The 16309-nt window shown below is 40.6% G+C and overlaps 1 protein-coding gene across 3 annotated transcripts in view; it reads right to left on the bottom strand.

Moving 5' to 3' along the window:
• Positions 1–16309, bottom strand: part of LOC128657100 (zinc finger protein OZF-like) — a 155728-nt gene that overhangs the window by 50728 nt on the left and 88691 nt on the right. The window lies entirely within an intron of this gene.

Genomic DNA, 16309 nt, shown 5'->3' with positions numbered 1-16309 from the left:
TTGACAATCCTTTCAGAAAAGCCTCTCATGGCTAAAACTAAGCATTCAATTCCACACAGTCAGCCTCAGAGAATCCATATTGTAATGAACACAAGGACCCTGCCCCAGCATATCCCTGTAACAAGGACCATGGAGGCAAAGCCCCTAGACTGCGATACAATTTGTAGATATAAACGGAGCAAACAGTCTCACTGACCCCTTACTCCTGCTAGGATTGAACCATCCACAATAAAGAGTGACCTGGCTGAAAGAGAAGGTTAAAACAAAAATGTCTAAGGAATGCTAGATGTCTAGCATACTCTGGATGAAAAAGCCGGAGCCCCACCTGGGTTCAAACCCACCTCCTTCTAAAGAACACTAACGCCTTGCTTGATCGTCGTCCCTATCAGATACCAACATTCGCAAAATTGTTTCTGCCCAGTTTCAAACCGGGGACCTTCGTGAGTTAGGTGAATAAGATAACCAATACACTATAGAAACTGGTCTTAGCAGGGAATGATTGTAGGGGACATTCGATCCTGAAAAGTACATTCATAGAGAGGGTCGCTGGCAAGGTGCCAAAGTGGGTCTCTGCCCATCATCAAACACAAGACCCCCCGATTAGTAGGAGAAACTCTCCTTCTCCAAAAGAAGATCTCCCCTCTGAGAGGTCCCAACTGGTATGAACCGAGAAGACCAAATCCTCCAAGCAGAATGTTCGCTAAGAAACAAAAGTTAGAATTAGAAGGCAACTCCCAATGGAACACTGGAATTGATTTCCCCAACTTGTATTCTATGTAAGTCTGTAAAGACAGATACACCAACTCCATGCCGAAGTCTCGGCCTCGGCTGTGTATATCACTCTTCACCCCCATGCCAACGAAGACCAGAAGGGGGACTGGAGGGCATAACCCAAAAGGGTAAATTACGCAAAATCTCTGGAAAAATTCCTGTCCAAAAGACAAACCAGCATCCAAGATCCATCCTGGTGTCTACACCAGCAACTCCGGTCTAGATCCAACTCTTAGGATCGAAAAGACATGAGAAAAAAACAAAAGGACTATTAACAGGCGAAGGTAAGAAACCCATGAAAGCCGAGACCCGGGAACTACTGTAAACTCTGTAAGCAGGATACTGCCACCTTAACCCCCAGATCCCAAGAAGGATCCCAAGAAGAAAACTTAGGATCAGATCGAGGATTACTGTAAGATACGGTGTTCCTAAGAACTAGATTAGCTAAAAAAAGATGAACTAGGAAAGACATCCTTCTTCCTAACAACAGGGAGAACCTTACATTCTCCAACGAAAAGAAGAACCAATAAGCTCTGCTTAAAAATCATAGAACACAATTAGGATGGGAAGATCATCTCCCAATTAGGGCATGCACAAACAGTGGTGGAAATTATTCCCACAGTGTGATAGATACCGGGACAATGACCCCAAAGGTCACTTGAAAAACTTCCCTTTCTCTGAGAAGACAAATGCCCAGAAGAAGCCTAGTTCCGACCTCTAGGACTAGATCCATATGATCCAGTATCAAGTACCCACCTCAGATAATACCTAAACAGGTCCAGCCTGTTAACTAGGATAGATGGGCCTGCTGTACCTGGACCGGAAAACTAGAAATAAACTCCTTCTCTTGTATAGAAAAAAGGAGCAAAACTAGTATCCACAACAGGTCCTGGCTGTCATCTAGGATACAACGTATCTGCCAGAACAATCAAGGCGAAAACAAAACTTCTCAAGTTCCAGCAAGGCTAGAACAACTGAATAATCAAATAAAGATCTTATGCTCCGAGGCTTAAATTTTTTTTCAACGAGGGAACTATCACCCCGAACAGAATCTAGAAGCTTCCACCAGAAATCTCCAACAATCTCGACCATCAAAGTCGATAGAACCAAAAATCCCATGTGACGAAGAGTCTTGCTAAGAAGAGTTTCTATAACAACCCAGAGCAGTACAAAAAACAAAACAAACTATCCGTACCGGAATAGCACAGTAAAAGAAAAACAGGCAAACACCCTGAAAAAAAGGAGTGTGTAAACAAAAACAGGTCCTGCCTATCATACAACACAATCCCCCATAAAGCTTGGAACTGGGATTCTAAATAACATAAAACAAAAAGTAAAACAAGGCGACAAGGAATAGGATTCCATCCTCCCCTCGTCTAGTTAAAATCGTTATCAAATTTAGAGGACTGAGATTCAACTGACGGATCAGTACTCAAAACCTCTCTCAGGAGTAAACGCAGGCGTGCCAATCTAAATCTAAATGCTAAGCCCTCCACAGTCAGAGGACTCAAGTCAGCAGACTCCGACCCTGGAGAATCTCTCTCTGAGGCCTCAGAGGGAACCGCATTCCCAGAGGTCTGATCAGACACAATCGTAATTTTACAGAAATGTCCAGTGGCAGGAGAGCCTGAATCACCCCTTCACTTACGTGTAGCAGGAATAGGTAACATCGCAGAGATGGCCATGCGGAGCTGCGTAGTAACCTCTAGGAAACAAACCCCTTACAGGCGAGGGAGGATCAGAGGTCGGGAAAACTGCATATGTAGGAACAGAATCTAGGTAACACACCTCAGTGGACGAAGACTCATCAGAGGCAGATGGCTCAGTGGTCAATGAGAACACCCTATTGCTGCATACGGAACATAATTGAGAGGGCTGGGTTACCCGGGCCTCCTCACAATATACACAGGTATCAAATTCTGTATCGGAGGGATCCCCCTCTAAAATAACAGAATCCTCCATAACCAGTCTATATCAAATTATAGAAAAGGAAAAACAAATGGCACCTTATACCCCCAATGGCTGGGGCACTCACCACCTCCTATGACCCAGACAGATAGAGAAGATGGTCCTCTACGCAGACACCTGGTCAGGAATCGGAAGCAGGGAAAAAAAACGTGACCACTCCTGGTCACATGGTGCTCATGCAGGACCTGGCCCTGATAAGGAAAAAGCGTGTCTTAATATAAAGAAACTGCGCAGCTCCCAAAATGAAAAACATAATTTATGTAAGAATTTACCTGATAAATTCATTTCTTTCATATTGGCAAGAGTCCATGAGCTAGTGACGTATGGGATATACAATCCTACCAGGAGGGGCAAAGTCTCCCAAACCTCAAAATGCCTATAAATATACCCTTCACCACACCCACAATTCAGTTTAACAAATAGCCAAGTAGTGGGGTGATAAAGAAAGGAGTAAAAAGCATCAACAAAGGAATTTGGAAATAATTGTGCTTTATAAAAAAAATCACAACCACCATAAAAAGGGTGGGCCTCATGGACTCTTGCCAATATGAAAGAAATTAATTTATCAGGTAAATTCTTACATAAATTATGTTTTCTTTCATGTAATTGGCACGAGTCCATGAGCTAGTGACGTATGGGATATCAATACCCAAGATGTGGAACTCCACGCAAGAGTCACTAGAGAGGTAGGAATAAAATAAAAAACAGCCATTTTCTGCGGAAAAAATAATCCACAACCCAAATTATAAGTTTATTCTTTAATGACAAGAAAAACTTAAAACATCAGCAGAAGAATCAAACTGAAACAGCTGCCTGTAGAACTTTTCTACCAAAAACTGCTTCTGAAGAAGCAAATACATCAAAACGGTAGAATTTAGTAAATGTATGCAAAGAAGCTTCATTCTTAAAAGCCCACGAAGTGGAGACTGATCTAGTAGAATGAGCTGTAATTCTCTGAGGCGGGGCCTGACCCGACTCCAAATAAGCTTGATGAATCAAAAGCTTTAACCAAGAAGCCAAGGAAATAGCAGAAGCCTTCTGACCTTTCCTAGGACCAGAAAATATAACAAATAGACTAGAAGTCTTCCTGAAATCTTTAGTAGCTTTTACATAATATTTCAAAGCTCTTACCACATCCAAAGAATGTAAGGATCTCTCCAAAGAATTCTTAGGATAAGGACACAAGGAAGGGACAACAATTTCTCTACTAATATTGTTAGAATTTACAACCTTAGGTAAGAATTGAAATGAAGTCCGCAAAACCGCCTTATCCTGATGAAAAATCAGAAAAGGAGATTCACAAGAAAGAGCAGAAAGCTCAGAAACTCGTCTAGAGAAAGAGATAGCTAAAAGGAACAACACTTTACAAGAAAGTAGTTTAATGTCCAATGAATGCATCGGCTCAAATGGAGGAGCCTGTAATGCCTTCAAAACCAAATTAAGACTCCAAGGAGGAGAAATTGATTTAATGACAGGCTTAATACGAACTAAAGCCTGTACAAAACAGTGAATATCAGGAAGTTTGGCAATCTTTCTGTGAAATAAAACTGATAGAGCAGAGACTTGTCCCTTCAAGGAACTTGCAGACAAACCTTTATCCAAACCATCCTGAAGAAACTGTAAAATTCTAGGAATTCTAAAAGAATGCCAAGAGAATTTATGAGAACACCATGAAATGTGAGTCTTCCAAACTCGATAATAAATCTTCCTAGAAACAGATTTACGAGCTTGTAACATAGTATTAATCACTGAGTCAGAGAAACCTGATTTTGGAGATCACTCTTGGAAGAAGAACTAAAATGTAAGCAGGATGATAACACCATGGAACGTCCATGCACATAGCCACTGAAGGGAATGACTGAGACTGAAGGTGCCGACAGGCTGCAACCAATTTCAAACGTCTCTTGTCTATTAGAGACAGAGTCATGGACACTGAATCTATCTGGAAACCTAAAAAGGTGACCCTTGTCTGAGGAATCAAGAAACTTTTTGGTAAATTGATCCTCCAACCGTGTTTTCGAAGAAACAACACTAGTTGATTTGTGTGAGATTCTGCAGAGCGTAAAGACTGAGCTAGTACCAAGATATCGTCCAAATAAGGAAACACAGCAAAACCCTGTTCTCTGATTACAGAGAGTAGGGCACCTAGAACCTTTGAAAAGATTCTTGGAGCTGTTGCTAGGCCAAATGGAAGAGCAACAAATTGATAATGCTTGTCTAGAAAAGAGAATCTCAGGAACTGATAATGTTCTGGATGAATCGGAATATGAAGGTATGCCTCCTGCAAGTCTATTGTGGACATATAATGTTCTTGCTGAACAAAAGCCAGAATAGTCCTTATAGTCACCATCTTGAAAGTTGGTACTCTTACATAACGATTCAAAATTTTCAGATCCAGAACTGGTCTGAATGAATTTTCCTTCTTTGGGACAATGAATAGATTTGAATAAAACCCCAGACCCTGTTCCTGAAACGGAACTGGCATGATTACCCCTGATAACTCCAGGTCTGAAACACACTTCAGGAAAGCCTGAGCTTTTACTGGATTTGCTGGGATGCGGGAGAGTACAAATCTTCTCACAGGAGGTCTTACTCTGAATCCTATTCGATACCCTTGAGAGACAATGCTCTGAATCCATTGATTTTGGACAGAATTTATCCAAATATCCTTGAAAAACCTTAATCTGCCCCTACCAGCTGAGCTGGAATGAGGGCCGCACCTTCATGCAGACTTAGGGGCTGACTTTGGTTTCTTAAATGGCTTGGATTTATTTCAATTTGAGGAAGGCTTCCAATTGGATACAGATTCCTTGGGGGAAGGATTAGATTTTTGTTTCTTATTCTGACGAAAGGAACGAAAACGGTTAGAAGCCTTAGATTTACCCTTAGGTTTTTTTATCCTGAGGTAAAAAAAAATCCCTTTCCCCCATTAACAGTTGAAATAATAGAATCCAACTGAGAACCAAATAAATTATTACCTTGGAAATAAAGCGATAGTAATCTAGACTTAGATGTCAGATCAGCATTCCAAGATTTAAGCCACAAAGCTCTTCTAGCTAAAATAGCTAAAGACATGGATCTAACATCAATTTTGATATAAAAAATAGCACCACAAATAAAATGATTAGCATATTGCAGTAAGTGAACAATGCTAGTTGTGTCAGAATCCAATTCTTGTTGCGCTAAATTTTCCAACCAAAAAGTTGATGCAGCCGCAACATCAGCGAAAGAAATTGCAGGCCTAAGAAGATGACCTGAATATAAAAAGGCTTTCAAAAGGTAAGATTCAAGCGTCCTATCTAAAGGATCTTTAAAGGAAGTACTATCTTCCATAGGAATAGTGGTACGTTTAGCAAGAGTAGACATTTTTCCCAAAACTCTATAGAAATTGCTGGTAAAGGATACAATTTTTTTAAACCTTGAAAAAGGAATAAAAGGAGTACCTGGTTTATTCCATTCCTTAGAAATCATATCAGAAATAGCATCAGGAATAGGAGTAACCACAGGAGGTTTAAAAACAGCATTTAAACGTTTACTAGTCTTAACGTCAAGAGGACTGGCTTCCTCAACATCCAAATTAATTAACACTTCTTTTAATAAAGAATGAATATACTATATTTTAAATAAATAAGTAGATTTGTCAGTGTCAATATCTGAGGAAGGATCTTCTGTATCAGATAGAGCTTTATCAGAGGAGGATAAATCATTATGTTGTCGGCCATTTGAAATTTCATCAACTGAAAGAGAAGTTTTAAAAGACCTTTTACGTTTATTAGAAGGCGGAAATGCAGACAAAGTCTTCTGAATAGAATCAGTAACAAATTCTTTAAAATTCATAGGTATATCATGTACATTAGAAGTTGAAGGAACTGCAACTGGCAATGTACTATTACTGATGGACACATTATCTGCATGTAAAAGTTTATCATGACAACTATTACCAATGACATTCGGAGATATAATTTCCACAATCTTACAACAAATGCACTTAGCTTTGGTAGAACCGATGTCATGCAGCAAAGTTCCAACAGATACTTCTGAAACAGGATCAGATTGAGACATCTTGCAAAATGTAAAAGAAAAAACAACATATAAAGAAAAATGATCAATTTCCTTATATGACAGTTTCAGGAATGGGAAAAAATGCAAATAGCATAGCCCTCTGACATAGAAAAAGGCAAGAGGCAAATAGCAATGGGGTATTAAATTAATGAAAAATTTGGCGCCAAGTATGACGCACAACATAACTGAAATTTTTTTGGCGCAAACAATTTCCGGAAATGACACACCTGTGTCACTAACGACGCAACCGTGTGTAAGGACCCGGCGTCAACTACAACGTCGGAAATGACGAACTTGAATCAACGGATGTACTTTTCGCGCCAAAAAATTCCTGCGCCAAAAATGACGCAATAAAGTCTAGCATTTGGCGCACCCGCGGGCCTAGAACTGCCCGCAATTTGCAAGAAAAATATAGTCAATTTGAAAAAAGACTAAACCCCAGGTAAGAAAATTGTTTCTTAATATGTTTATTTTCCCTAAATATGAAACTGACAGTCTGCACATGGAAATACATGAACCTGACTCATGGCAAATATAAGTACAATACATATATTTAGAACTTTATATAAATGCATAAAGTGCCAAACCATGTCTTAAGTAATAAAAAACATACTTACCAAAAAGACACCCATCCACATATAGCAGATAGCCAAACCAGTACTGAAACAGTTATCAGTAGAGGTAATGGTATATGAGAGTATATTGTTGATCTGAAAAGGAAGGTAGGAGATGAATCTCTACGACCGATAACAGAGAACCTATGAAATAGATCTCCTGTGAGGAAAACCATTGCATTCAATAGGAGATACTCCGTTCACATCCCTCTGACATTCGCTGTACTCTGAGAGGAATCGGGCTTCAAAATGCTGAGAAGTGCATGTCAACGTAGAAATCTTAGCACAAACTTGCTTCACCAGCTCCATAGGAGGCAAAGTTTATAAAACTGAATTGTGGGTGTGGTGAAGGGTGTATTTATAGGCATTTTGAGGTTTGGGAAACCTTGCCCCTCCTGGTAGGATTGTATATCCCATTCGTCACTAGCTCATGGACTCCTGCCAATTACATGAAAGAAATAACATGTACGGTCCGTATCAGCCTAAGAGCCCAAACATTCTTACACATAAGCAGTCAAAATCACATAACAAATATGATTAAAGATCCCCACTGTTCAATAATCCCCCTCAGGAGACTTTAACCCTTGATTCCATAAAGATAAAGGAGTCCCACTGTGACCCTGTCTTCTATCGTTATACATGTGTGTAAATAATGAAACAATCTTACCAGAATCTATGCCGTGGAACAATGATACGGTGCTTCAAGTTTGACAGATCGTAGCAGCGTTTCTGACGTGGATTTGAATGAAGAAAGCAGGCAGCGAAACTCATCAACGTTGATTGCTTAAGGAACTGTTAATATGAGTCTGGATGGGTTTGCAGAAATACTCTCCCTGCATCTCCAGACTCAAATTTTCATCAATGCTCTCACTGAGAGGCTGACAAGACTACCCTCCATAAGGAACTACTCTGTATCTTCTGACACTTCCTGTGACGAAAGGCAAAGAATGACTGGGGGATGAGGGAAGTGGGGGAGGTATTCAAGCCTTTAGCTGGGGTGTCTTTGCCCCCTCCTGGTGGCCAGGTTCTGTATTTCCCACAAGTAAGGAATGAAGCCGTGGACTCTCTTCATATTAAGAAGGAAAGGAAGGACATGACATTCATTATGGTAGTCCTCAGAGCATGTAAACTTCCATACAGATGGTGCTTGCCAAGTAGCATAATCACTACCAAAGACAATTGCACAGTTGTATTTCACAATCCCATGGACCTTCCTAACTCCAACAACTCCCTAGGACTCGACATACAGATACCAACTCCTGCCTCATCCACTATTGGAACACCAACCACCCTGGCTTCTTCAGCATCTGTGGACAAGACTTAACAACCCCCTGTGTTGTAAAAAGACTGCCTACTCCCGCCTGCCTTAACCAGCATCATCACTTTTGCAAATAAATTACGCAGAATGGGAATACTATACCTATGTCGTGCCTTCTGACTCAGAAAAGGCTTATCTCTGAAAGATAAGTTCTTATACACACACACATTAAGTATTCACTGCTTTGACTTTATATTTGTTGTTTCATAGTTACTCTGCTGCAGAGGGTTAGCTATAACTAAACTTTTCTGGTTCTAAGTAATCCTTCTTCATAGTGTTTGATTTTTGTACACTGTATTTTTTCTTGCATTAGGTTGCCCATAACCTATTATAACGTTGATTAATGTTTACATTTAAGTATTAAGATGAACCGGGGATACTACTCCCACTGTATGTGTATATTGGTAATTAATTGCCTGCTTCCAACGTTTGAACATTAGAATTTTTTTCTTTATCTTCAATTACTTTGACTCAGTAATTACACTAAATTGCCACTCTAATTATACTTAACTTATAGCACTCTCTAAACAAAACTTCTGTATATTGATATACAGCATGAACTCTCTTTTTCTCTAACCTTAAATCTACTGCTTACTACACTCCCCCTCTTTGACATCCCCCTTCTTTAATCTTCCCCAATCTCTCATAAAACTCTTCTCTTCCCCCCAACCCCCCCTCCCTTTGTTCCATGGTGCCCACACACAGTCGCATGCAAGCCTTCAGTGTTGATCTCATCACAGAAAATGTAAAAGGCCTAAACAATCCAGGCAAAAGATCAATAGTGCTCCATGACCTTCATAGAATGGGGGGGGGGGGGATATAATTTTCTGACAGGAGACACATTTCTCCAAGAGTAGTGAACCCAAATGGCTTACTAGACACTTTTCAACTGCTCATTTTGCATCTGGCTCTACTAAAAATAAATGGAGTAGGGATCTTGTTACATAACAAATTGCCTTTTCAAATCACACACAATGAGAAGGACCCAGAGGGCAGATTCATTATTCTTGTAGGGATGTTATATGGTAGACCGATTACACTTGCGAATATTTATTCCCCCAATACGGCCCAATGTACATTTTTAAAAGGGTGGTAAACAAGTTGTTAGAAATTCAGACAGGCACACTCTTTTTGGCAGGGGATTTTAATGTTCTGCTAGACACAGACCTTGATACCTCAGATGGTTCCTCCAGCATCACTAGCAGAACATTTAAAAAAATATCTACATACCTTAGGGACCTAGTCATACATGATTTGTGGCGCACACTCCATCCGACAGCTAAAGATTTCACTTTTTACTCGCACCCTCATAAAAAATACTCACGGATAGATTACATTTTCACAGATTCAGCGGGCCTCACCATCACTTCACAGTGCTACATCAAATCTATAACATAGTCAGATCACGCCCTCGGTCACTTGTTCCATCTCCTGGCCCAATACCCCCATTTTACCTTTTATTTGGAGACTGGATGACTATATGCTTGATAACCTGATTATTAGAACAGACTTACACAAAGCCCTAACAGAATACTTTACCATTAACGTAACAGACTCATTGCCAATCAGTATGATATGGGAGACACAAATGCACTAGGGGTGAATTGATGAAAAAGCTAAGCAACAAAAATTGAAGAGAGAAAGACAATCCCTCCTTTCTTACTTAACACAAAAAGAAACCCTACTTAAAACATTCCTAGATGACACTACCTATACAAACACCCTAGAACAAGCTAGATCAAATTTATTGGGCAACCTACAGGAAGAACACTAGCGAAAAGCCTTACTGCTAAACCAATAATATTATGAACAAGGCGATAAGGCTGGCAAATTACTAGCTAGGAATCTAGGAAGTCAGAGGTGCTAATTTAACCTAAGCCTGGTTCTGAAAAAGTTCTACTCCTCCCAGGTGGGCTATCTATATTAATAAAGAAATCTGCAAGATGTGAACTGGTGTTATAGAGCTAAGAAATTGGATAAGGTAGGTATAAGAAATTAAAACATTTAAAACGATTGATTATATTTAATCTTAAACATATCACAAATAAAAATTGCTATGCGCTTATTATAAAATCCAGTATAGGGACGTCTCCCTATATAATGATATAATAAAACCACCTTGTGATCAGAATGTTGGTAAGGTACCTTACTAGTTTGTAATCCACTTACTGCGTATCTGTTGTACTTGGATATTGTATTGGTCCTGTGACCGGGCTCGTCAACTCTGTGTCTGGCGTCACTTCGTATACAAACGATAGTGTTACAATGTAACAATGTGTGGCGTTGATACTGCTGTGTCAACGGATGCGGAGAAGGCTTTTGAACGGGTGAACTGGGCCTTTATGCAAGCCACCTTGCCAAAGATGAACTTCAGTTCTAAATTCATCAATACCGTCTTTTCTCTGTACCAGCCGTCCCATGCCAAGGTCAAGGTGAATGGAATGTTATCCAATAATTTTACAATTACCAATGGCACACAACAGGGTTGCCCCCAAAATTGAAGTTTAAGTGTGCAAAATTCGGTTACACACTAGAATCGAGGGTGTGAAGGTAGGGACAAGAGAACATAAACTGGCGATGTACGCTATTGTTTCTCAACCGCGGTCCTCAAGTACCCCCAACAACACAGGTTTTCACTATAGCTGAACCAGTGCACAGGTGAAATAATCAGCTGATGGGTGAGAGCAGGTTTAGTAACCATGGTGTTACTTAACAGCCTATTACTTCACCTCTGCAATGATTCAGCTATAATGAAAACCTAGCCTGTTAGGGGTACTTAAGGACCGTGGTTGAGAAACACTGATGTACGCGGATGATATTATGCTGACATTGACAAATACCTCCTCCTCAATGCCGGTGGTCCTCAGAAATATGGAGAGGTGTCAGACTTTCATCTTAACCTAAATAAGTCGGAGCTTATGAACATATCAGACCCGCAACTCAATACAGTAGAAATGCAGAAAACCTGTCCCTTAAAAATAGCTCAGCATGAACTTAAATACTTAGGGATCATCATAAAACCACAGGTTGCTGAACTTGTAGATTGCAACTATAAAATACTTAGAGATAACATTGTAAATGACCTATCGAACTGGAAAAATAAATCCATCTTGTGGTTAGGTTTGGTAAGTGTAATTAAGATGAACGTCTTACCCTGTGTGTTGTATATCATGCAAATTGTCCCTCTACAACCTTTGAGTACATACATTACACAGGTACAGAACGTGGTTGAAACCTACATATGGCAGGGTATCAAACCTAGAATCAAAAACAAAACTCTATACCACCCAAGGGAAAAAGGTGGACTGGGAATTTCCAATTTTAACACCTATAGGCAAGCTATTTTGTTACAAAGACTGACTGACTGCTGTCACAATTCCACACAAAGCCCGGATACATACAGATAATGAAATTCTGCAGAGAGGGAATACTGGATCTCTTGCATGGCTAGCCCCAGATAAGCAGCCTCTTCTGATACACCCCTATCCACTAATCAAAGAAGCGCTGAGTGAATGGGATAAAATAGTGCATACACACAGCTTTATTTCAACCCCTTGTTCTCCCTTGCTTCCCCTTAAAGAAAATTCAGTAAATGGCATAGGGCCGAAGTTTGTGGGTCCCTCCTCACACTCCATTGCAAATGTTGCCTTTTATAATATAGTAACACAAGGAAAACTAAAATCACAAGTTGAGCTCAGTGAGTCAGACCCACAGATATTTACTTCTTGGTTTAGTTATGCGCAAATTGCTCATTTATTTTCTTTACATAAAAGCAGATTAGCATTAACAAGACCATTAACTCCATATGTGGATTTATGCCCTCTGCAACATCAACCACTCCACATGATCTCCACAATCTATAAACTTTTTCTGGTTGTGGATGGGGGTTCGCTCCTATCATATGTCCACAATTGGCATACAGAACTAGGCTATGAGATTGAATCCAAAGAGTGGCATAAAATGTTTGACCTTGCAAAAAAATCATCAGTCTCAGCTAAAATTCAGGAGACACATTATAAACTTTTAAGAAGATGGTGCCTGACACCAAGCAGATTGAAAAAGGTTTATCCCCATCCGAGTAGGAGATGCTGGAGAGGCTGCAAAGATTAAGGGACTTTGCGTCATATTTGGATGCATTGCCCATATCTGGGTTATTATTGGGACAATGTCTTCAGTGAAATGGACAACATTCTTGGGATGACTCGGCATCCGGAGCCTGAAGTGTTGATCTATCATAAACTACCCAAGATACCTGACAAAACCAAGAGATCCCTCTTCCTTATGTTAAATAGTGCCAAGGGGATTATCCCTAGACTTGCCAGCAGCTTAGCCGAATGGATAGCTACTGTCACAAACATGCAATTTTACTTTCACTCATATCTGTATATTCAAGAGTCAACATTCATCACTGTATTGTATTATTTCTCCTATGTACCACCTACCACCTTCTTGAATATATAAATAAAGCTTATTTAAAAAAAAAAGAGGCTAAGAGCATTTACATCACAGGAAAGAGAGTTAAAGGGACACTGAACCCAAATTTTTTCTTTTGTGATTCAGATAGATAGAGCATGCAATTTTAAGTAACTTTATTTTAGGTAACGTTGTCTTCATTCTCTTGGTATCTTTATTTGAAAAGCAAGAATGTAAGTTTAGATGCCGGACCATTTTTCGTGGACAACCTGGGTTGTTCTTGCTGATTTGTGGATTAATTCACCCACCAATAAACAAGTGTTGTCCAGTGTTTGAACCAAAAATTGGCTGGCTCCTTAGCTTAGATGCCTTATTTTTCAAATAAAGATAGCAATAGAACGAAGAACAATTGATAATAGGAGTAAATTAGAGTAAAGTTGCTTAAAATTGCATGCTCTATCTGAATTACGAAAGAAAAAATTTGGGTCCAGTATCCCTTTAATATGAAACAAAGGATCACTAAATACAGTAGAATTGCATAAGTAAAAAATGCATAATACAAAAATAAGACAATAACACCTACTCTTAAGTTCAAATAAGCAGTACATTTTTTCTCTCAAATTTATTTTTTCTCCCCTTTTTCCGCCCCCTTTATCATGTGACAGACATATGTCAATCACAGACTAGTATACATATACACTGAGCTTGTGCACATGCTCAGTAGGCGCTTGTTCCCCAGAAAGTGTGTATATAAAAAGACCACAAATTTTGATAATGGAAGTAAATTGGAAAGTATCATAAAACTGAATGCTCTTTTTGAATCATAAAAGTTTATTTTGACTTAAGGGTCCCTTTAAATGATTAATGCTTACAAGTATTAAAGCCCGTGTACATGGGCCAAAATGTTTAAGGAATTAAATATACCTATCCCTCTTATCCCTATATCGCTGCCCCTCTATCGCTGCCCCTCTATCTCTACCCCTCTCTCTCTACATATTTCTGCAGTGTAGGATCCCCCTAACCCTCCAACCTCCCTGATCACCTCCTCAAACAGCTCTCTAACACTCCCCCCTCAAACAATTGCCGCCATCTTAGGTACCTGCAGCTGTTTGCTTGTACCTATAAACCCCTTTTTTAATTATTATTTTTTTTAAATTCTGTAGCATAGTGGTACCACCACCTCCCCCCCTCCCGCGATCACTATTTAGCACCCACAAACCCCTTTTCTGTAGTGTAGCTGCCCCATCCCTCCCTGTTCCTTTAAAAAAAAATTCTGTAGCGTAAGGCCCTCCCACTCCCTCCCCTCTCGGGTGCTGAGCCGTCCACACCTCCCTCCGGCACCAGCAGAAGATCATTACAGATGGTGACACACACAGTGTCACCATCTGTAACGATCAGGCATCTGCCCTCATATGGAGGCGACGCACTGATCGCGCTCCGGCTCCATATGCAGCAGATGCCTGGAGCTTCAGGAGCTCCAGCTCTCGGGCTGTATCTTAACAGCTGAGAGTGCTGGAGCATCCGAAAGCTATCTCAGGCCAGAGGTTAAGGGCAGGTATGTTGGTCCTCGCACAGTCTATACTGCGCATGACTACATCAAACAAACATACTTGGCCTTTTATAATATTGGATGTGCACAAAACATTCAGCTTTATTTTTTTTTAGACTGTAGGATTTATGCCATATTTCTTTACTTGCAATGAAGACCAGATAAGCATTTTATATAAAAGTTAATATATAATATGTAAAATAAACTTTATTATTGAACATACACATCAGGCATGTACACTTACCTGTGCCCTGTTTCCCGCAGACAAATCTCACACGTACACTCATCTGTGCCTGCAACCCTCACATGTCGCACACATACACTATCTGTGCCCTGTCTCTCACAGACATGACACACAAACACTCACTTTGCACAGCATCCCACTCATGTGTCCCACACGTACACTGCTTTCCTTAGATATGTCATACATGTTCACACATCTATCCCCTTCTTCCCACAGACATGTCACACACGTACACTCACCTGTGACCTACCTCCCAAAAGCATGTCACACACATACACTCACCTGTGTCCTGTTTTCCACAGACATGTCACACACTTACACTAACCTGTGCCCTAAGTCCCTCTCACGTTTCACCCATATACACTCACCAATGTCCTGCATCCCTTAGACTTATCACACACGTACAATCACATGTGCCCTACTTCCCACAAACATGTCAAACACATACACTTACCTGTGCCCTGCTTCCCACAAACATGTCACACACATACACTCAAATGTGCCCAACTTCCCACAAACATGTCACACACATACACTCAATTGTGCCCAACTTCCCACAAACATGTCACACACATACACTCAATTGTGCCCAACTTAACACAAACATGTCACACACATACACTGACACGTGCCCTGCTTCCCACAGACATGTCACACACATACACTCACACGTGCCCTGCTTCCCTCAGACATGTCACACACATACACTTACACGTGCCCTGCTTCCCTCAGACATGTCACACACATACACTCACACGTGCCCTACTTCCCTCAGACATGTCACACACATACACTCACACGTGCCCTGCTTCCCACAGACATGTCACACACATACACTCACATGTGCCCTACTTCCCTCAGACATGTCACACATATACACTCACACGTGCCCTACTTCCCTCAGACATATCACACATACACTTACATGTGCCCTACTTCCCTCAGACATGTCACACACATACACTTACACGTGCCCTGCTTCCAACAGACATGTCACACACATACACTCACACGTGCCCTGCTTCCCACAGACATGTCACAAACATACACTCACACGTGCCCTGCTTCCCACAGACATGTCACACACTTACACTCACACGTGCCCTGCTTCCCACAGACATGTCACACACTTACACTCACTTGTGCCCTGCTTCCCACAGACATGTCACACACATACACTCACATGTGTCCTACTTCAAACAGACATATCACAAATACACTCACACGTGCCCTACTTCCCTCAGACATGTCACACACATACACTCACATGTGCCCTACTTCAGACATGTCACACACATACACTCACATGTGCCCTACTTCAGACATGTCACACACATACACTCACATGTGCCCTACTTCAAACAGACATA

This window comes from Bombina bombina, chromosome 4, assembly GCF_027579735.1.
Source record: "Bombina bombina isolate aBomBom1 chromosome 4, aBomBom1.pri, whole genome shotgun sequence".
Taxonomy (NCBI): Eukaryota; Metazoa; Chordata; class Amphibia; order Anura; family Bombinatoridae; genus Bombina; species Bombina bombina.
Note: the sequence above shows the minus strand (reverse complement) of the source record. Positions and strands in the feature narration are given on the sequence as shown.